Consider the following 24,216-nt stretch of genomic DNA (forward strand, 5'->3'; position numbering starts at 1 on the left):
GCTCAGAACAAATCTATAAATTAAGACAAATAAACTACCCATTTAATTATGTTCAAGAAATGGCACCATATAAATAAAAGCTGGACAGGTCTGTGGGTGCATAGCCCTAAACCACGAACAAATGCCTCAGCTGACAGAAGATTTAGCAAGGGAAAGGATATTTAAAGACCATTCTGGTTTATTTTATTTTTTTCAGAGGATGAAAGCTGGCTTTTAAATCAGTTCCAGCTGCCACAGCATCTTCTTTTAATGATGTGCAATCTTCAGATCCAGCACATCAACCAAGACATTTTAAACAATTTTAAAATAGCAGTTGCCCTGTGTGATGTGCTTGGAGTGCATGATCACCTGGATACAGTGTATGGAAGGCAAGTTCAAGGCAAAGGGTCAGGCGATCAGCAAACATGATATCGTAGAAATAACAGAGAGCAAAAAAACAGGAACAACACAGTAAAAATTAACTGTAAAAACAGCATGTTCAAAGGCTTTGTAAACTCAGAGTAGGCACTGCTGAGTGTTTACTTCACAACGCCTTAGCGAATGAAAGGTCTCTTTTAAAGGGTGGTGTGTGTGTGTGTGTGTGTGTGTGTGTGTGTGTGTGTGTGTGTGTGTGTGTGTGTGTGTGTGTGTGTGTGTGTGTGTGTGTGTGTGTGTGTGTGTGTGTTGTAACTGGCAACAGCTGGGTGTGATTGGCAACAGCTGGGTGTGATTAGAATGCTGGAGACTGTGATCGCTGGTGTACTGAGTTGGGAGTTGTAGTCCATGGTGGCCATGTTTGTAGGCTGCAGTGCATTCTGGGAATTGCAGTTTGAAAACGGAATTGACCTGAAAACTTGATAAAATTGACTTGTGTAGAGATTTTATTCCTTGTGCACCGTATATAGTTATGTTCAGTTGTTTTTATATTGTTTATTAAACTATTTATTAAATCCAAGCCAAAAATAATAAAATATTGATTCTGTTCATTCTTGCATATAACATAATTTGATTGGTGTGGGTGGGGGACCTTCAGAGTTTAAACAGTGGTGACAAGAATTACACTTCACTTTAAGTTAATTACATGGTAAGTTACATCCCTAATGCTGCCTATCAGGCTGTTGCTGGTTCTTGTGGCCAGAATGCAAAAGACAATGGCTGTTATGTGCATTTGGTTAGAAAGTCAGCTATGCTAACCATTGATTAAGTGCTTGTTCCTTTTGACAGAGCAAGTATACAAGTTTGCAACAAGTTGATGTTTGAGAGGTGTTTCTATCCTCGGGTACATATATTGTTTTAAAATGAGCTTATTGACTGTGACATACCTGTTTGTATTTCTTGAGAATGGTTTGTGTGTATGATTACAGATGGACTGTGCAAGTGAACAGGATGTTTCTACACTTTCTACCTAGGTCTGTGAGTATGCATTTATAAAAATAAATAAATAAATAAATAAATAAATAAATAAATAAAACTGAACCAGCTTACTGTATTCCTGCCTAATGAAAAGGTATTTGGTGTGGCAACTAGCTCTTTGAATTTAAGTGTTTGATGTATGAACAATGATGTATGAACATTTCTTTGCTACATTCTAGTACAGAGCAGCCACTATTCTGTAGACTGTGTAGTAGGGATCTCCCCATTCACTGTAAGACTGAGCACCGTAATGTGCACAAGGAGAAGTGACATATCCCAGATAGTCTGCTCCTTGGTGGGTGCCCATGGAAACACATTGTACCTATATGCCTATGGCCACACAACGCAACAAGGTGGCTGTCTGTACCCTCTGCTTTAGAGAGAAGGCAGGTAAACCCGGAAGGAACTGTGTTCCAGAGCAATGAGTGCATGAAGGGTGTATTGCACAGGTCTACTGATGGGGATACAAAGACCCAGACAAGGGCCACTGTCCTTTCTCTGGAAGTATGTTTTCCCATTATTCTGTTCAAAGGATCTATATTTTCAATTGTGCATATGTCCAGAGTAAAATGACTTTTGTGGAACAAAAGCTAGGTCATGGCTACTCAAGGATGCAATCTGGATGATCCATTTGGCTGCAGTGGCTTCTGATTCTGAAGGATTCTTTTGTCATGGGACTAATGAATGATATGGTATGCAACATGGGTTGCTGGGTTGATTACACATGTCCAGCAATGTGGATTGTGCCAACCATACCTAGTCTTATCCTTAAGTCAAATTGGTGGAGATCTATCCTGTATCCTTGATATTATCAAACAAATTGTACTGGTAGGGGGTGTTTATGGTCTTTCTTCTTTCCTATGGTTCTTTAGCTTTGTCCATTCAAGTGTTTAAATATGTTGTCTCTGAGAACTTCAGGAACACTGCTGCTTGTTGCATGAAATCTTCCCAACTAATGACAACCATCTCTTATAATGAAAGCAGTTGCAATTTGCACGAGAACATTTTTTGCAGCATTCATATTATATAATCTTAATTTATTTGTACATAACCTTTACATATACATACATATACTGTATATACAGTATGCATACTAGTATATATATGTACAGAGTCAAAGGACATTATGTATGTAAAGTGGATATATGCACTGGAAGTACACTATATGTCCAAATGTTTGTGGAGTTTGTGGACACCTGGACATAAAACCCATGTGTCGCTTGTTGCATGAAATCTTCCCAACTAATGACAACCATCTCTTATAATGAAAGCAGTTGCAATTTGCACGAGAACATTTTTTGCAGCATTCATATTATATAATCTTAATTTATTTGTACATAACCTTTACATATACATACATATACTGTATATACAGTATGCATACTAGTATATATATGTACAGAGTCAAAGGACATTATGTATGTAAAGTGGATATATGCACTGGAAGTACACTATATGTCCAAATGTTTGTGGAGTTTGTGGACACCTGGACATAAAACCCATGTGTGCTTGATGAACACCCCATTCCAGATTTCCCCTTTGCTGTTATAATAACCCCCACTCTTCTGGAAAGACTTTCCACCAGATTTTGGAATATGGATGTCAGGATTTACCCATTCAGCCACAAGAACATTAGTGAAGTGATGTCATGTGAGGAGGCCTGGGGCACAGTTGGCATTCCAGTTCAGCCCAGTGTTTGTGGGGATGAGTTAAGGGCTCTGTGCAGGCCACTTAAGTTTGTCCCTACATAGTTGGCAAATCATGTCTTCATGGACCTCACCTTGTGCACGGGGGCATTGTTATACTGGGACAGGTTTGGGACACTTATTTCCATTGAAGGGAAACTGTAATCCTATCGCATACAAATGCATCCTATACAATTTTGTTCTTCCAACAGTTTGGGGAAGGCACACATAGGGGTGTGATGGTCAAGTGTCCTCAAACTTTTGGTCATTTAGTGTAGTGTAACCACTATACTTGGTCATTTACCACAAAAAGCCCACTGCAGTAGTGGATTGGCAGAGCAAACATGGGATTATGAGGCGTGGGAGGGGGAACCAGCTCCAGCTATAATGAGCTCTCTGCCAATGGGCACAAGCTCTCTCTATATGTTGCTTCTGCTCTGACATCACTTATATTAGCTGGCAATTCCTTGCTGGACAAAAAGTGCCTTTCATGTGCCTCCACCGCTATAGCATGCTTGTTATATTTAAATGAAGAGCTGGTGGAAAAATTATCTCTTGGCCTTTGCCAGACACTCTACTGACAGGTGCAAGCTTCACTGCATGTGCATGCTGTTTTAGCAGCATAGAGTTCAGCCATGTCTGACACCAGGTCATCCATCAACCTTAAAAGCGACTCTGAGCTTTTTTGGCTTCTTATCTGTTACAACTAACAGCCTCGCTGGGCTCTGGTGTTCAGCTCATATCTGACTCCAAACAAGAGTCCAGATCTGCCAACAAGTGTGCTATGTCAGCATCGGCATCAATTCTGCATCTGTCCCATAGTCTGTTCCAATGTCTGTTCCAACAACTGCCTCTATGAGTTGATTGTGACCTAAGCCACGGCTGAGAACCCAGAAGTTAGTGGCCCATAAGGCTTATCCTAACTTTTAATGGGTGTTTGTGTAAATACAAATTTGCAGTCATAATGACCAGAACAAACTATACTTTTAAGGCTGAGTTGTTACTTTTTGTTCCTATACCATTATTGAACTTGACTCTCAGCCTTATTAATCTGTGAAGAAGAAAATAAAGGCCTTCATTAATGTTAATTACTGAAAATCCCCCACTAGGGTGTATGTGCTTCTGTAAACAGGCATACCTGAGCAGAACACTAAGCGTGGCTGCATAGAATGAAGTGTGACTAATTAACTTGTCTGAAAGAACTTAAAACCTGTGATCTGGAGCATAGGGGTATGCAAGGAACTCAAACAACACAAAATCAAACACACACACACACACACACACACACACACACACACACACACACACACACACACACACACCTAATCTAATAGTGCACTGTTTAAAGCAAATAATAATTGCCATGGCCTTATAGTATGCATCTAAATTCATAAAATCAAATTTGTATTAAAGTTTACAATGTTATGCTTAGGTTAGAGGTGGAGTTAATATTCATACCAATTCTTAGAACTTCATTCTTTTTAACTTGAATGTTAAAAAAAACTTTAACCTTGCTTGTTCAAATTTGTATTAATTTCTAACTAGTTCAGTCTGTTAATAATAAATTGTTGGCAATAATAATAATTGCCAAATTAAACTGACTCAAGTACTTAAAGTATGTGATTTATGTTAGATGATTTATGTTAGACTACAGTGCATCTGGAAAGTATTCACAGCACTTCACTTTTTCCACATTTTGTTACGTTACAGCCTTATTCCAAAATGGATTAAATTAATTATTTTCCTCAAAATTCTACAAACAATACCCAACAATGACAACATGAAAGAAGTTTTTTTGAAATCTTTGCAAATTTATTAAAAATAAAAAAACAAAAAAAGCACATGTACATAAGTATTCACAGCCTTTGTTCAATACTTTGTTGAAGCACCTTTGGCACCAATTACAGCCTCAAGTCTTTTTGAGAATGATGCTACAAGCTTGGAACACCTATTTTTGGGCAGGTTCTCCCATTCTTCTTTGCAGGACACCTGTTCCCAAACCCACTGACAATCTCACCACACTGCTAATTGCGAAATAAATGTTCACATACAGCTAATTGCAAAGTAAATGCTCAGTTGCCTCATGTCAGACTAAACCCAGCAGTAGTAATGGAGCTAGCCTGCCGCGATGACCAACTTATCCTCGACTCGCTCATCAAACCGTCTATTTGCCTCGATCGCCTGCTTCGAAGCTGCAATGCAGCCCATAGCGAGGGAGCTCTCACAGCACGATGTGCCACCTTGGAACCCATACAGATGGGGCACGTGTGACTCAATGAAGTGGAGCGGAAGAGACGTCGTCAAGAGTTTCTCTGCTTCTACTGCAAAACAAAACACACATCTCATCTGGCAGTGTCCTCTCAAATCTTGTCCCGACCCCGGGGAGAGTGGTGGCTCCAAACCCTGCTCCAAAAGGGTGAGTCCAGCCCAATTATTCTCTCCTCAAGCTTTCATTTTCCCAGTCATAGTCGAATGCTCAGGTGTATCTTCTGTTCTCACAGCGTTAATTTACTACGGAGCAGCAGGGAACTTCATCGACCATGATACAGCTCGCCAGCTCGACATCCCCATTCATCCCCTACTTCAACCACACAAGATTCAAGCCATTGATGGAGCTCCAATCGGGGGAGGAGTGATCTCGTACTGCACAGAGACTCTCTCTCTCCAGATCGGCACACTCCATAAAGAATCCATCACCCTCTACTTCACAGTCTCTGCCTGACATCCAGTCATCCTAGGACTTCAATGGCTGGACCAACACAACCCTACAATCTCCTGGACTGACAGACAAATCGCACGCTGGTCTACGTATTGTCAAGCATAGTGTTTGCAAGGCTCCATCATGCATCTAGCTACTACCATCATCAAAAATCCAGACCAACCGACCCCAGTTCACATTCCATCCAATTACCAGGGTCTCCAAGAAGTATTCAGCAAGTAAGGAGCCAGCGGACTACCACCACATCGCCCCTATGATTTTGCCATCAATCAACTTCCTAGAACCAGTCCACCATGGGGGAGGGTATATACACTGTCTTTGGCTGAGCAAAGAGCCATGGAGGAGTACATTCCGGAGGCACTTCAATAGTTATACATCAGACGCTCCATATCTCCTGCTTCAGCTGGTTTCTTCTTTGTGGAGAAAAAGGGAGGTGGACTCAACCAAGTTTCAGTCAAGTACCGTTATCCCTTACCATTGGTTCCTGCAGCCTTGGAACAACACAGAGCAGCTAAAGTGTTCACTAAGCTGGCTCTTCGCAGTGCATATAACCAGATCCGCATCCGAAAGAGGAGGACGGGTGGAAAACAGCCTTCAGTATCACTTCCAGTCACTATGAATACTTTGTCATGCCGTATGGGCTCTCTAGCACCTCCTCACTTTTCCAGTACCTCATCAATGACATTCTGAGGGACATGTTGGGGAAGAGTGTCAACACATGTATCGATGACATTTTAGTATATTCCCATTCCCTTGAAGAACACATCCTCCATGTATGTCAGGTGCTAAAGGAGCTTCTCCAGCATCAACTCTACATCAAAGGATAAAAGTGTGAATTCCACCAACACACCATATCATTTCTGGGCTACATCATTAGCCATGAGGGAGTTGCCATGGACCAAGACAAGGTGAAAGCGGTGGTGGATTGGCCCATTCCCCACACAGTCAAACAGTTGCAGTGATTTCTGGGTTTCGCCAATTTCTACAGGCGTTTCATAAGAGCACCATAGCACACCCCTTGACATTCCTGCTGAAAAGAAAACCTAAGTGTCTGTTGTGGCATGACATGGGAAACAGGGAACTCTTGGCAGTATTATTAGCCTTGGAGGAATGGTGACACTGGTTGGAGGCGGCCACACACCCATTCATCATCTTTACCATCCATAAGAACCTTGAATATCTCTGCACTGCCAAGTGTTTGACATCTCATCAAGCCCGCTGGTCATTTCCAGTTCACACTGTGCTATCGACAAGGGTGTAAGAATACCAAGGCTGATGCACTCTCCTAGTTACACAGCCCAGAGGTACAAGAGAACTTTGACAAGTTCATTATACCACCCACATGTATCCTCTGCTCCATTGAGTGGGAGTTAGATCAGACCCTGGCAGGAATCCCAAGCTCACAGATCCCAGCTGCATGTTCCACTAGGAAACAGTATGTGATTGACAAGCACCAGCTGGAACTCATCACATGGGTCCCCACAGAGGTTGCCACAGGCCACCCAGGTACACAGTGCACCTACTATCTAATACGTGAGAAGAACTGGTGGCCCAACATGCTGAGGGATGTACATAGGGTGGTATTGTCATGCTCCACCTGTGCCCAGTCCAAGGTTCCTTGAACATTGCTAGCAGGCAAACTTTATCCTCTGCCCATTCCAGAACATCCCTGGTCACAAATCTCCAATGACTTCATCACCAACCTGCCAGAGTCTCAGGAAACCACAACCATATTGGTGGTCACAGACCAGTTCTCCAAGTCACTATGCTTAATCCCACTACCATCTGGGATCCCCGAGTAGATCGTCAGGGATCAAGGACCACAATTCACATCACAAGTATGGTCCAGCTTCATGAGCAAAATGGGCACCAACATCAAACAGGGTACCATCCACAACCCAAAGGCCAAGTAAAATGCTCCAACCAAGAGACTGGGCAGTTCCACCGGAAATTCTGTGCAGCCAACCCAGAGGACTGATCCAGATTCATCCCCTGGGCCGAATACACCCAGAATTCCCTACGTCACTCAGCTACCAGCTCACCCCGTTCCAGTATGTCTTAGGTTACCAGCCACCTCTGTTCCCATGGAACGCCAATACCACAGATTCCCCAGCAGTCGACAATGGTTCCAGCAGATCAAGCAGGTCTGGGAAAGCACTTACCAACTCCTAACACAAGCCACCCATATCTACAAGCAGATAGCTGACCATCATCACAGCGAGCATCCACGTTACCAGCCAGGTAATAGAGTCTGGCTCTCAACTATGGACCTCAGACAACCACAAACCTGTAATAAACTCAGGCCACAATACATCGGGCCATTGAAGATCATTAAACAGATCAATTGAGAACATGTACAGATCATGTAGAAGTTGGAATTACCATGTCACTGCTGCATCACACCCTCTTTCCATGTTTCCAGACTTAAGCCAGTCACCTGGTCCTTTATCCATGGACTTGCCAACCGAAACCCCTCCTGCCCCACTGGACATCAAAGGTCAACCAGCATACATTGTAAAGAACATTCTAAACTCTCACCATAAGAGGGGTAAGATAGAATACTTAGTTGAGTGGGAGGGATAAAGGCCAGAAGAACAATGGAGCAAAAAAAGTACGTTCAACCTCTCCTGAGTTCTAATTTAAGACACCTGTTCCCAATCACACTGACAATCTCACCACACTACTTAAGAGATTGTCATACACACAGCTAATTGTGAAGTAAATGCTCAGTTGCCTTATGTCTCTGTCGTTACCAAGCCTTGATACCATGTTTGTTTATTCTGGTTTTGACTTTGTTCACATTCATGACCTTGTCTCTTTGACTTGCCTAATTTGGACTGTTTGCTTGCTTGATTGACCCTTGCCTGCCTATATATTTTGATTTCTGCCTCATCCTTTGGACTTGTTATTTTAATAAACTGCTATACCTGCTATGAGCTTAGTGTTTAAGATGTAGGACTACTGATCGGATGGTCGTGAGTTCAAATCCCAGCGCTGCCAAGCTGCCACTGTTGGGCCCTTTGGCCCTTAACCCTCAAATGCTCATTTGAGCATGTCAGTCGCTCTGGATAAGGGCGTCTGTCAAATGCTGTAAATGTAAACTGCTATACCTTCACTTGCTTCAGTCTGTGCTTCCATTACTTGACATAAAGTAACTTAATTTCAGGTAATTTGCTGTTGTAATCCTGTAGAAAATGCATAGTTAAGTTTCCTTTTGTTTTGTACAAATTTAAATACACTGACTGTATTTTTGGAATTCTGTATTTCCATGTTAAATAATTGTATGTTCAAATGCATGTGGAAAAGATTGCTACTTTGTTCTACGAAAATGATAGAAAATATGAAAGATAGAAAATTATTTGCTTCTAGGTTAAAATGTTAGCCAATCAATGGGAAAGGTGAGAGGTCATGGGAGGAGGCAAGTCCTCCGTATGAAAAAGTCATGCTCTCTTTCGGCTTCAGGCGAGACACGGAGAAGATCACACTGGATAACTGTAAAGTGATTAATACTACTTTTCATGCTTAAGTAATACTTAATGGTTGTCAGACCGATAACCTATTCACTACTTGGCATGCGGAAGAAGTCGGTATCACATAGAGACATTTTCAAAACGAATTTCTTGGAATAGCTCAGCTAATAGTATTGCCTGAAAAGTTAGCAACTCGGTAGCTGGGACTGTGTTAGGCTAACTGGCTTCACTGGCTTAGCCAATGAGTTGCCTCTGAGGAACAAGACTGCGAGACTAACTGGAGGAAGACCGCTTGCTGTTTGAACTGATACGCGAAATACAGCGTCGCGTGAGCAACTGCGCACTCCGAGAGAGCGTGAGCGGGGCTGCAGTGACGGTGCATGGACCCTCTCTGGGCACGGACATCTCCATCAACCTCGTGAGTGAATTTGTTTGTTTTTTTTGCGCGATTCGCATGAAGCGGCCAATACAGTTTTAAGGCCTCAACGTCCCCGAGCTCCGATTCAGGCCTGCATCAGGAACAGTGGTGTGTGTGGGGTTTATAGAAATTCTGGTGTGCCGGCTTAGGTAGGCTATTGTTTTGGGCCCATAGGTTAAAGGGTATAACTGAAAACTGCTTGTTTTATGCATGTACATGGGGTTATATGTAACCTGTTGATTTGGTAATTTTATTGATTTAAAAACCTCAGAAAAAGGTATAGCATTGAGTTAAAGTTTTGAATACGTTTTATTTCTAAGTTGATATACATGCAAAGAATTGTTTTAATACATATACCTAAACTTTACCTGGTTGTTGGGAATTCGTTATTGCTGTATGGGGTGTGGAGGGTTGACGTATCAGATTAAGATTTATATTCATTTAATATAGAATAGAGTGTACGCATTAGAAGAGGTGTTTGGCTACACTTAGTATTACCTCAGTTAACAAGCTTACACATAGGTATACCATTTAAAAAAAAAAAACATTCATCTAGTTAGTGACATTGAAATACATACAAGGGGAATTGCAACCATAGACATTGAAGTTGAATAGGGTAAGAGAACCCAGGGCGTCTTTTGCCGCAATAATTATATAGGCAAAAGTCCGCTACACTGTGATAGTCAACTTGACCATTTCCTTACAGAATTTATTTAATATATCTTTATCATTTACTGTATAAGCCACATTTAAACAATATTTGACATTAATAATCAGTTATTAAAATGTTAGTTTTTTTGCAGCCCTAGTTAAAGTCAAAAATGTATATAACAGTTTTTTTTTGTTGTTGTAGTATTGTTTAGTGTTTTTTTTTTTTTTTTTTTTTTTTTTTTTTTTGAAATCACACACAACGTAAGGTTCAGGACTTCCACAATCTGAGTCAGTGCTTCTTTTCTGAGTATCTTAGGAGCATTAGTGAAGTGTGTTTTGATTCATTTCAGCTGTGTTTAATTAATATTGAACAGTGGCAGGTGTTCTTGAGCGGCAATCTCTGAGCTGATAAATAGTGTCATCCCTTAAAAGGAGTTTGTTGAGGCATAGATCACAAGATTCAATGGCTGATTTTAGTTTACACTAACACTGAATAACTCCTGTCTAGCCCAATCTGCAAACAAAGATCCATATGCAATGCTCTAGCTTCATCATCAAAGTCTCCACATTACAATGCATAAATTAAGCACATTTTATGCTCAAATACATTCATACATTTTTGGTTTCTGTTCTTTGGAAATAAAGTAAATTGACTGTTATAATGGGGCATAAAATCATAATGCAGCCTCTTGATCTAGTAAATTTGAATGTAATTTAACCAAAATAAAATCATTTTGTTGACCATAATTCTTTTGATGTTTTGTTTAAAATTAACTATATATTATATTTCATTTATAAGTTTATATTAGCAATGTGATTGCTATAACTATATCACTTGCTTGGTAGTGTAGCCTGGTGTTAACTTCTGTGTCCTGAATTCATATTGGCTGGACTGGAATGATAGAATGAAAGCTCATAGTAAATAGATATAATGAGTAAAGAGAAACCAAAAACTTAATAGTATTTAATAAAATTGCTGATCACCCTTATTATAAACTGTTATCTGACTAGTGAGTCAATGAATTCTTGATCATGACCAAGATTTGCATTCAGTGGGTCAATACTTCAATTAATTAACCTTTCCATCATTTTTTTTTTACATTATCCATTTGAGTTTCTTTGATTATTGTATATCTTTGATGTATATCTTTGAAAAGATATACAGTACTGTGCAAAAGTCTTAGGCACCCTATTTGTTTTTCTACAAACGTTGTTATAGATTGTAATTTTATGACTTCTACATTATCAAGTCAGTACAAAAAAACATTTTACATTAAATGTTACAGAAAATTGTTTGTATGTCAGTAAAGAAAGCAACATATTAAGTAAGACACCACTTTTCAGACAAAAAAACTAATGAAGGCTGTTGGGTTTATCTGCAAAAATAAGGTTTATCTTCAATCAAGTCTAAGTTTGACGCAACTTGGGTGATTTCAGTTTTTTCCAGCATGTCAGTATCTTTAAGTGTTATTTTTGCAACAATTTATTGCATTAAGCTTGGGCTATTGCCTGTTTGTCTTGTACAAAGGTTACCATCACTTGAGCCAGTTATGGTTTGGGCATTAATCTTGACAATGTGTTAAATTGTATGTAGTAATGCTCCTTGTGAGTTTGCGGTGAAATTACTGAGAAACTGCCTTTCTCCTTTACACAAACAATATATTTTAACTAGCTAATTGTGTGTCTCTTTGATTTGTAGGCTAAGTGCTTTCGTATACAACAGAATGAGCACTGTTTGGTTACCAACTTCCACTGTTCCTGTGGAACACAACCTTTGAGAAGTTTGTGTGGTTCCCCTACAGTGGAGAGGAATGGGTATCTTCACTTGTACAACTCTGGCTTTTAGATGACAGACGACCCTGGCTGATTGCCACCGAGAGATCCCACCTGAATACAAGTAGGAGAGAGCATATGGTTGTTGATCAGGGAAATGAAAACAGGGCTTCAGGTCTAGTATAGCTGGAACTTCATCATCGCAATCAAAAAGGTGACATATAAGCTACAGCTAACATCACAGTTTTGAGTTTCCATGTGTCTCCTTAGACCTGTAGCTCTAAGGAATCCTGTAAGATTTTGTCCAACATGACATTCCACCACCCATGGTCTTGGATCTCCAGCTCATGTCATGAGAGCCCTCCTGAATACTTGCAGGAGAGGGAGACAGATCCAGTATATGGTGGGAGGGTTATTGTCTGGAGGAACACTCATGGATCCCCACAGAGGATGTTCTAAATTTCCTCCTACCCTGATCAACCAGCACCACATGGGTGTGGCTCCTCAGAAGCAGATTCAAATAGGGGGGCTTCTGTAACAAACTCCGTGCCTCAGCCTGGTTCTCTATTGACCCTGCTATATGTAATATAACTCTAACACTCCACTTTGCCTGATTATTATGAACTGTTGCTCATTTCCCAGATTGTCAAGGACTCTTTAAAACATTTTCCACACTGATTTGCACCATTGATGTGCTCTTGCTCCACCATCCTTTCTGCCCCAGAATCCTAGTGCAATTTCTAGTCTTTACCTTGCCTACCTGTTGTTTATAATAAGTGTTACTTATTATCTGTTTAATCCTGAGTCTATACATGAGCCGTATTGCCAAAACTTTGTGGACACCTGACCATCACATCCATATTTGGGTCTTCCTCACACTGTTGGCACAAAGTTGGAAGCACAAAATTTTCTAGAATGTCTTTGTATGCTGTAGCATTAAGATTTCTTTTCACCCACATACTTTTGGCCATATAGTGTATATTCAGTAATTTGTTTTTGGGGTATCCTGGCTTGCCATTGTTACCAAATCATATTTGCTCATACTTTTGTATGTCTGAATGAACCCTATTTTAGGGTTCTGTCCCTTGTGAAGTGTTCTGCTTTGTTACACTGTCCACAGAGGGTGTAAAATAATGACATTCTAGTGAATTACATTTGGGGCACAGCCACAAAAAAGGAGCATTACCCCGTCAGTGTTAGTAAAGCTATAAGTGTAATTACTTTTTCCAATGGTGAGGAGGATCATTGTCATGTTGTATATCTATGTGCTTGAAGAATTTGACCAAGTACTGGAGTAGTACTGATAAATGCTAGATTATTTATATTGTTTTTACATACACAGCATGTGTATCTTGTGTGTGTATTCAATATGCTCCATTTTCTGTTGGCTGGTTGGAAGCACAATCAAAGGAGACAAGATTACTTTTCCTTCAATGTTTCGACACGTGCAGAAAACTGAGATAAATCTGTGTTCCTGTGCTGATTACTGGGCTAGAATTTTTTAATAACCCAACTCTGCTTTCAGATATTGGAGTATGCTGTTTACATGATCACTTGAATAATCAGGTCTGACACCCAGTAATGGCTGCAGTATCAGAACACATGTAAACACATTAATTCATTTGCTGAAATGCATATTTAAAGGAGGCTTGTAGATTCTGGCCAAAAATGGTCAACTATACTTTCTTAGACTACTGATACCCCTGAGGCTATATGCCATCATGTCCCTGCTGTAGATGTGCAGGCTGCTTTGCCTGCAGTTTTCAGAACAAAGAGACATGTTGTGATCAATAAAAATACAGGGTTCCATGTGAACATTCAGCAGCCAATAAACATTTTACAGTATGGGAAGGTGGTCTTTGACATTTCCTTTTTCTGTGAAACACTACAAATCACTTCATGTATCGTCATGGGACGAGTGAAAGTAACAGGTATGAAGGGTGACGGGTATAAAGAGATGGGGTTTTTCATTGTACAGGAGGTGAATATGTGGTAGGTGGTGGAGTGAAACAATCTGGTCATGGAGAGAAGCTTTCCTAATTGGCATCTTTGTAAGGCTGGGGCATCATCTAAGATTGCAGGTATGTATTGAAGATGTGTGTTGATCAAACTATACCGTAATGCTTCAACTTAGAGCAATGAATGTTTATATTATGTGTGCTACCCAGACATTGATACATTGCTATTTTTATATTGCTTATCATATAATAATGCTTTTAGGTATGAGAGATATGTAATTGTAATGTGCCACTCTAACTTTATGAGTGTAATTATATTAAAGAATATAATTAGTAGTCTTATGAAGCCTGATTTACTGGGAGAATGTGGCTATCCTAATGTTTCACTGTATTATGTCTTTTTTTGGGCTTTTCATCATAAAGTGCTATGATTGCTTTTCAGTGTATCTTTCATTATACGACTAATTCAAGATATTACTAGATTCCAGATGGCAGACATGTGACTAATTAATGGATTGTGGAGAAGCATTTAATTGAGAAACTCAAATCATGTCAATGAGCAACAAGAATTCTGTAATGAGAAGCTTAAACCATAGCAATGAGAAACCTATTGAATGAAATATCAATGCTTTTTTTTGGCTTAACAAATATTTGGATAATTGGCTATGTATTAATTCAGTACAATTAATAAGTACAGCTCATTGTGAGTATGGCATTAGATTTTTCTATAGTCAATGCATAAGTTGTATAATTGAGATGTACTGTTTGCTTGGTAATGGTAAGATTTTAACTTCAAAACAACATCGAAACATCCTGAGATTGAACTACACATTTTTGTGTAGTTTTGAGATTTTTGAGCTAGTGTTACTGTACCAAGGCATTGAGAAAGGTAAATAGAGCTCTTCTCACACCTAACTGAGAGGTGGTATGTGTAAGCCTTTCCTGCTTTGTTACTAAGGAGAAATGTGAAATTGAACTTTGTCAATATTTAACATTAAAAAGGGCAGGCTCTTTCTTTTCACAACAGCACAGTCCTGTTTACTTAAATGAAAAACGTACAAACAGTGCAATTTCTGCCCTGAATAATGTATGCAGCAATAAAGGAGCAACGGCACCATTGGAGATAATGAGCAATTGGAGGATATACATGATCTTTAATGGAATAATAAATGCAAAAAAAAAAAATAACATAAAATGAAAGCTGGTGGAATGTAAGATGAGTGACAAGAGTGTTTGTCCTAACACTGTGCTGAGTTTAAAACTCACGGCCATTACCCTTTTAGCACATAACTCTCAAATCCAATTGTGATCAAATGCCAGTCAAATGATCCTCTCCTACAGACTAACAAAAATGGTCGCTTAAAAATAATTTTGGGAAATTTATTTTTTGGGGGTAATTAACAGCTTATGAAGTGAATTTACTACTGACTGCAAAAGATAAAGATGGTACTCTTTTTTTGTAAGTTTGATGTGTTATAAAAAGAGTTATTTATATAATAAGTGTTATTATTAAAATTAATAATAAAATCTCTCTCTCTCTCTCTCTCTCTCTCTCTCTCTCACTTTCCAGAACTTGCTTATCACAAGCACTTTTTGTCGTGTTTGGCTTAAAATAGAAAATACCCCAAAATACTGTATACCTCCCTCATATTCTTACTTTACAGCATCTCTCTCTCTCTCTCTCTCTCTCTCTCTCTCTCTCTCTCTCTCTCTCTCTCTCTCCCTCCCTCCCTCCCCAATAATCCTAGGTGACCTTTGAAAAATGTGCAAGAAAAGTTAAGTGAGTGAAGTGGGATTTTTCGATATGAAGCAGCAAGAGCTGACATGCTTGTTTCTTACACATGTGGAAATACACTTGCATGGCACAAGTAATGCATATCTGTTCTATAAAGGGCTGAGGGTGCCAATGTGAGAAAAAGCTAATTATATGCACAGTTAATTAACTAAAATGTGGAAAGATTATTTTATTGGATGATTAATTAAAATGTTACATAAAAAAGAATAAATTGCTGATCTATTTAAATTGATTGCTCTCACCTATAGGCTTACGCTGTGTGATGTGAAATTGGTTAAATGGATTCTCCAAATATGCATTGGTTTATTTATTTATTTATTTATTTTCACAATTGCTTCTGAGAAGCATCTGCAGTGGATGTCAGAAAGCACTGAGTTCTGATATTGTTTTAAAACAGCATGATATGATATGTGAAATGATACATTTTATTGTAGTCCATTTAAATAAAATGGCAACGCTTTTTGTGGTCTCATGAGAGGAAGATCACATAGAAATGTTGATTTAAAAGCATAAATCAAAGCTTTTATTCAGAACGTGGTTAAAGCAGAATGCTGGTCAGACTCTTGTCAAATTTGTCCCAGATTACCATTTGAACTTGAATGCAACCTAATTTTAAAATGTAGCCAAAATAGACACATCATTCTATTTATGTTCCTCCATCAGTTAAAAACAATACTGCATTAAGAAAATGAAAATGTTTTTATTCTTTCATTTTTTAATTACTTGATTTAAAAAAAAAAAAAGATATGCTTTCACCTCACTATTAAACTGATTCACTAAGACTGCTATGATTTATTAAGTCTATAATTAATGTGTTTGAGAAAGATAGTATCAGACACAGTCAGAGCTTCGTAATGAATTAATCCTGATAGAATGGACAACAAGAATGAAAAACCAGACAGACAGACTAGGCTGTTTATAAACCAAATATATGTGAACACCACCTGCTACCTATAGCCCAAATAGCAACAATTAGCCCAGTCAATATGTGCTCAATAAATTTTCTTTAATAATCATTTCGAACAATTAAATTAAAATCTCATGTCACTATTAAAGAATGCTTAGATTTTGGTGTATAAAAATGTACAGCACTTTTATAAATAAACAGATTGATGAAGAGCACTGTAGTAGGGGATGCTTCTTTATTCTGCATACAGACATGCAGACATCGAGTGTGTGCCCATACCATAAATGTATATGCACCTGATCTTGACTTAGTCTAATGATGCTCACAGAGTACAGTTAAAAAGAAACAATTGTGAAAAATGTGTCAAAGTTCATAGCATCTTAGACACATTCATGGACAACATGGACACCAATATTATGTAAAAATGAAGCAGGTCATTCTGTACAAACACTACAAAGACATTACAGTGATTAATGTGTGTTATATAACCTTGGGTTTGCCTTATGGTTTAATTTAACCAGCGTTTAATGTTCTTCATGGAATGTCTCAAATCTCTGTAAAAAATAGCATGGCTTGTCAGAGTGACAAAAAAGGTCATTCAGTGGTGGGCACACAACAGTTTAAGCACACTTTCTCTCCTAATGCACAAGACGGATGCACTGTAGTGCTAAGAATGTTCAATATTAGCTATGTTATATTAGTTCACAACAGAACAGCATACCTCATATTACTGCTAATTTACCTGTGTACAGGTATAAATGATGATTACATTATTACTCTAGTATTACTCTAGTATTTAAGTAATCTAGTATTTAAGTTTTAAATGTAAGTTTTTGCATTGTAGCAAGATGAAGTGTGCTTTAAAAAATACATTTGGCTTCTTCAAATGATATACAATTCATTTCAACCAATAATAATGTTGCACAGCTACTGATAACAAAAGTAAATGATTAGAGGGGAAATTAGTCTGGCATAATCACCAATGCTGTTTCAGTTAAAGATGTACCTGCTTAATTTACATCTTTAATGAAGGAGAGTTTTAATGAAGTTAATAACTCCATGGGTTTCCTCTAGGTCCTCTGGTTATCTCCAATCTACCAAAAAAGTTGGTGTATTAGCTATTCTAAATGTCCCACTGAACAAGTGCATGAATGAATGATGTCCTACGATGGACTGGTATCACATAACAGGTGAAGTTTTGTTTCACACCAGGTTTTACTGGCATACACTACTGATCAGCCATAACTAGGATAATGCAGGTAGTGAAGATGAATGAATAAACAAATAAAATAAACTGATGGACCAACAACTGATGCTAGTAATAATATAAATTGTATGAAACTTGTATGAAAGGGAGAAGCCGAGGTGGGAGAAGGAGGGGATGTTCTCCCTCATAATCAGTCGGGAATGGCTCAATGTGATGTACTCCGTTATGGGGAGCCAAAGGGGAGCCTTCCAAGCAGGCTGGAACCATCGCTCCCCCACTGTGGATCTCGTCCAGCCTGCCAAGTTGACAGAGAAAGTTGTTCAGCCTCCCTGCTAGTCTGAGGATGCCGCTCAGTAATCCTGTTCAGCTGAGGATGCCGCTCAGCATTCCTGTTCAGCTGTGGATGTCGCTCAGTCTCCCTGTTCAGCTGAAGATGTTGCACTGCCTCCCAGCGCAGCCAAGAGCTCCTCTTTTCTTCCCTGCTCCACCTCAGACATCACTACGCCAGGCTCCGCTTTGGACATTGCTTCGCCTTCCTGCTTGGATGAGGACATCGCTCCGCCTTCCTATTTGGCTGAGGACGTCACTCTGCCTTCCTGCTCAGCTGATGATGTCGCGCTGCCTTCCTGCTTGGCTGAGGATGCATGTTGCTCAGCTGAAGACGTATGTCGCTCCCCCCCATGGTTCACGGAGAGCATTGCTGCTCCCTCTGGCCTTGTGTAGAACCTTGCTCTCCCCACTAGCCTCGTGGATGAAGCTGATGACCCAGCTTCCCATGCTTGTGTGCTGTCTAGCGAACCCGGCAAGCCTGCCCCAGCCTCCTGCCTGCCCCTTTGCTCCTTGAAGAGCCTGCTATCTGTTGGACAATGCCTGCCTCGGGATCTAAGGGGCTGTGAAGACCGCCGGGGGAAGGAGTGTTTTCTGGCACTCCGGGAGTAGCTCCTTTTGGGCAGGGGCGGTTCTGTCATGTATTTCAGAGAAGGAACTATGGACTACAGTTCCCAGCAGCCACTGGACCTCACTGCATCAGTCACATGACCACCTGCACCTGAATCACTTTCATGTTAACAAGCACTCGTGTATATAGCCACAGTTTGCACTGCACTCCTTGTCTTGCATTTGTCTTTCTCTGCTGCTGTTTTTGTCGCTGGGATTATGGTATTTGTTTAATGTTTATTATTTGCCTTAATTTTTGCCACAAGTTCTATAGTTACTGTTTTGTGTTCACTTGTATTTTCAACTAAAAATCTAATCTGCACTTGCATCCGTCTCCGCCGCTAAATCGTGACATATAACACACACAAGGGCATAGATTTGGTTTGAACATTGAGGGGGTTGAAGTGTGGGTATGCTTCCTGATATTTTTTTTTAAAAGAAAAATAATAAATACATTTTTAAAAAATCAGCTTTGTTATATGTGCAGTGGTATTGGATAATTTCTCTCTTTTACATGCTGTACTCCTTTTGGAAGGGAAACACATACAATAGTGAGCTCTTGCACAACTGTCAAGTTATCTTTATATAGCGCTTTTTAGAGTACAGATTGTAACAACTGTAAATTTGGGATTAGGATGCACTAACACATATAATTATGGGAACTATTACTAAGACTATTTTCGCTAACTTGTTATATTGATAGTTATGTCTGAACTGCAATGAAGCAGTGAAATTTGTGCAATGGAGGGGGACCTAAGTATTTCTGTCTAATTTATTATGAAAAACTCACGTTCAATTCGGAACAAAAAATATAGTTACCAAATAGCACCCCCCCAACTAAAAAAAAGTTTTGTTTTTTCTGTTGTCACCTGACCACACAATTGTTCCTTAGGCCCTGATTAATAAAAACAAGAATGAGGGTGATTTACTTTCTTTTTCCACACTATTAGTACATGTCTTTTAAATTGTTAACAATTTTCAGAGGTCCTTTTTCTCTCACCTAGATTTCTGCTATGACAATCAAATGGAAATGCTGCTCACAGCCACTGATAAAATTTACCTTTTATTTTTTTCCTGCCTTGATTGTCTTATTGTGGTTTTTACCCTGTATTAGGTAATGTGATAAATATTGATGTTCCTTACAGTAAAGACTTTTTCTTTTTTTTTTTTTTTTTTTGCCTAAAATATTTTAGCTGTTCTGCAGTTCCCAAGCCTTGGCAAAAACACCATAATACAATTGTCTCCTTCAAAGCCATTAACATTGCTTTTCTTCCTCCCTGAAGAAAATGACAAGCATCTTGTAAAAGTTGTGATGCTCAGTATATTTTGACTCAAGTGTCTATCTCTGAAGAATCTATATTTAGAATCATAATTTATTTGTATGTGCACATGCATGACGGCATTGAGCTTTCAAACTGTGTGTGTGTGTGTGTGTGTGTGTGTGTGTGTGTGTGTGTGTGTGTGTGTGTGTGTGTGTGTGTGTGTGTGTGTGTGTGTGTGTATGCATGTGTGTGTTTCCTGCACCATCAAATAAAAGTGGCTCTGCCTGCCTCCGGTCCATCTAGTTTTGCAGTTTGGCAGAGAATGAAAAGTGATGGACATCTGGCACTTTCAATGTTTTACACATGCCAAAGATTTAGCTTGAAAAACTCCTCCCTGCCTTTATCAAACATGTACATGTGAATGTTCTAGAAAGTGCACACAATGGTGTACAAGCACACACACACACACAAACACCCACACACACACACACACACACACACACACACATTTTTGTTTTCAAAGATGATTTGGTTTGCTCTCAGCATTTAACCACAGTCTGCCAGGCTCATGCCATGAACACAATGTGAAGAGAAGAGAAGAGAACAGAAGAAAACAGAAGTGAAAAGAGAGTTAGAGAAGTGCTGTGGAGAGGACTATGGCGCAGTCCTCTCCAAAGGTATTGGAACAGCAAGGTCAGTGCTTTGGTTTTTGCTATAAACTGAACACAACTGTGTTTGAGATCAAAAAAAATATTATATAACAGTTAGTTCCTGTCCACTAATTTGTTCGGTTGAGCGTCATTCCAAGAGTGCCTACATTTCGTATAACTGCACTGGGACATTTCACTGTGTGTATCACTCTGCTTGTCTGTGTTCACCACATTAAATTCCACTTCCTAGTTCACAACCGGTACTACAGTAGTGTTAATGACATCATTAGGCAAATGCATTTCAGGAATATAGCTTTTGGACTAAAATATGAAAGCTCATCAGATGAAGATCAAAAGGAAGAAAGGATGCCACTTTTAACAGAGGTACTTTCAACAGGAATGTACAAATAAATATGAACTAGCTGGCCAGCTAGCTGATGTGCTATAAAGTGAGTGTGGCATCTTCGGGATCTATTTCTGCTAGAAAAAATAAACAGAACATTTGGCCATACTGTGTCCGAAAACTCACATAAGCAATATTAATTTATTTTTTATAGAATTGTTGTATAAAAGCAATATGCAGTTATACTTAATATTGGCATGGCTGTGATTTGGCTGTAGGCACAAGTGTGCAATGTGAGTGTAGGTAATCACGGCCATAAGTGACACATCACAACCATGCTTTTGATTGTCTAATATTACTATGATATTCACATCTAGATGTGTTAAAATACTTACAGCATGCCCCCCTTGGTTGCACTAACTGCATTAAGCCAGCGGCCCACTGGCATCACCAAACTGTTGTTCTTTTGTGATGGGGGGGATCTCCCTTCAGCCTCCTCTTCAGGGGGTGAAATGCTGCTCAACTGGGTTATAGTCTGGTGATTGACGCTAATACCTTCCACGTTTTTCACCCATAAGTCCTTTGTTGTGTTTTGGGCGATTGTCTTGCATCATTAATTTCCTCCTAGTTAGATTAGATGCATTTCTCTGTAAACTGGAAGACAGATTGTTTCTGTAAACTTCTGAATTCATTTTGTTGTTACCATCATGAGTTACATCATCAATAAAGATTAATGAGCCCATTCCAGAAGCAGCCATGCAAGCCCAAGCCATGATGGTACCTTCACCCTGCTTTACTGATGAGCTTCTTTGTTTTGCATCATGAGCATATCTATTCGTCCTCCACACTTTGGCCTTTCCATCACTTTATTAGAGGTTAATCTTGGTTCCAAAACCTTTGTGTCTTATATCTGTATTTCTTTGCAAATTCCAATCTGGCCTTCTGATTCTTACTGCTGATGAGTTGTTTGCATCTTGTGTTATGGCCTCTATATTTCTACACTAAATGTCTTCTTCGAATTGTGATACCTTCACCTCTGCCCTGTGGAGGTTGTTGGCGATGTCACTGACTGTTGTTTTGGGGTTTTCCTTCACAGTTTTCACAATGTATTTGTCATCACCTGCTGTTGTTTTCCTTGGCCAACCTGTTCCATGTCTGGTTGTTAAACCCCTGGCAAAACCCAGGTTCAAACAAAATGTGCCATGTTCTAAGTTGTTTCTCACATCATAAATATCAGCAAATGAAAGCTGAAATTCTGATCCATCATCTCAAATTTATCTTTTAATCTTAAACACAAATGTCTTCAGTGTACAGCAAAAAAAAAAAAAAAAGTATTGGCCTTGCTGTTCCAATATTTTTGGAGGGGACTCTGTATAATAATATACACATTCTCTCACTCACTCACTGACTTTCAGTAACCATTTTTACTAACCACCTCTATCCTGATCAATGGATCTGGAGCCTATCCTGCGAACACTTAGATGGGATGCCATCTAACATGTCATAACACACTGAAATCACCACCTCTGAAGCATTGTGATTTCTTCAATGTGGCAGTGACTGAAAAATGTAAAGGTAGAATCTACTAAGCTCATGGAGTAAAATGAGTTGCAATATGCAAAACAACTGGGTCTTGGTAGATTGATCATTTCCTAAATGGACAGTGATCTGAAATGTAATGCAAAAGGCACAATGAAGTGTATTAAACCAAAACAGTTAAAGCCCTGGAGTGACCCAGTTAAATTCCAAAGCTTAATCCATAGATCATGTGTAGAATAGCTTAATATTTTATGTTCACAAATTATATACACCGAACAGGATAACATGAGAACAGTCAAGATGAGACTTCCCACAAAAAAGATTGCACAAGAGTAACTGACACCAATCACTGATGTACTTGTATAGTTATATACTTGATTTTTATTTTTTACATTTTTTATTAATGCAATAAAATATTTTCTGACTTTACAAAATAATTTATTTTAATCAGTGGCAAAAAATCCATAGTTACATACATTATGGTTCTATGCTGTAACACAATAAATTATTAATAATAAAGTATTACTTTATATAGGCACTTTTCTTGACAGGGGTATTTAATGGGAAGTTAGGGGTATTTTATCAAATATCAAATTAGAACTAGGGAGAGTAAGTTGCACTATACTGTCTATATTGCCTTAAGATGAACAAGCAGTTAACAATTGCTAAAATCAGCTGTTCTAATGTTCTAACAACAGGATCAGAAAGAATTTTATGCACTTAAGATTATGCATGGAACACTTGCCCCTGCTTCTCACAGAAATTTGTAGTTTCTTACAGAAACCAATCAAAAAGAAGTACACATAATCAATATTCTTATATTGATTGATATTATACTGGAGAGGTTTTGCTGCACAGCTTTACAAGATCTGGGTCATTTGTCAATATGTCAGTTACACTGTCTTTCACATCAGGTCTGTATATTTTGTATCAATCAAATGTTTGCAGGTTTTACCAACCCACCAAGTGTTCAGCAAAATCAAAAGAAAGAGGCCTTACCAGCAACTACTGCAGAGCTGTATGTATTGATCTGCTTCTGCATCCAAGAGGGCTACTTAAATCCAGCAAACAGCAATATGACTGTAGATGCCATTAGAGCAAATCTGCCAGGGCATAGGTAAAATCACTGATAAATAGATATATAAGTCGAGAAAGAAATATGAGATGGCTGTTATCTGTGTCCACACATTTCAGAAATCCATTTGGTGTGAGCACGCAAGAACATAAAGCAAGCAGAACATGCACGAACTGACACACACATACAGCATGTAGGCAGTACAGAGTGAGGCAGAGTGTAAGAGAGAGAGAGAGAGAGAGAGAGAGAGAGAGAGAGAGAGAGATAGATAGAGAGAGAAGGAGAGGGGAAAGGAGGGAGAGGAAAGGTGGGGCTTCCAGGATAGAGCTACATAGAAGGAGGAGCTGAAAGAGTTTGAGTGGGAGGTAGAAGAGCAGAAGGGAAGAATAACGGATATGTGAGCAGACAGAGGCATAGCACCCACAGGGGACACAGG

At 39.2% G+C, this 24,216-nt stretch overlaps 1 long non-coding RNA gene across 1 annotated transcript in view; it reads right to left on the reverse strand.

The window, feature by feature from the left end:
- Positions 1 to 23,956, reverse strand: part of LOC128634975 (uncharacterized) — a 46,324-nt gene extending 22,368 nt beyond the window's left edge. The window contains exon 1 of the long non-coding RNA XR_008397883.1: positions 23,705 to 23,956. This is a non-coding gene — a long non-coding RNA (uncharacterized LOC128634975). The remainder of the gene's footprint in view (positions 1 to 23,704) is intronic.
- Between the last annotated feature and the right edge of the window lie 260 nt (positions 23,957 to 24,216).

The sequence above is a fragment of the Ictalurus punctatus genome, chromosome 14 (genome assembly GCF_001660625.3).
Source record: "Ictalurus punctatus breed USDA103 chromosome 14, Coco_2.0, whole genome shotgun sequence".
NCBI lineage: Eukaryota > Metazoa > Chordata > Actinopteri > Siluriformes > Ictaluridae > Ictalurus > Ictalurus punctatus.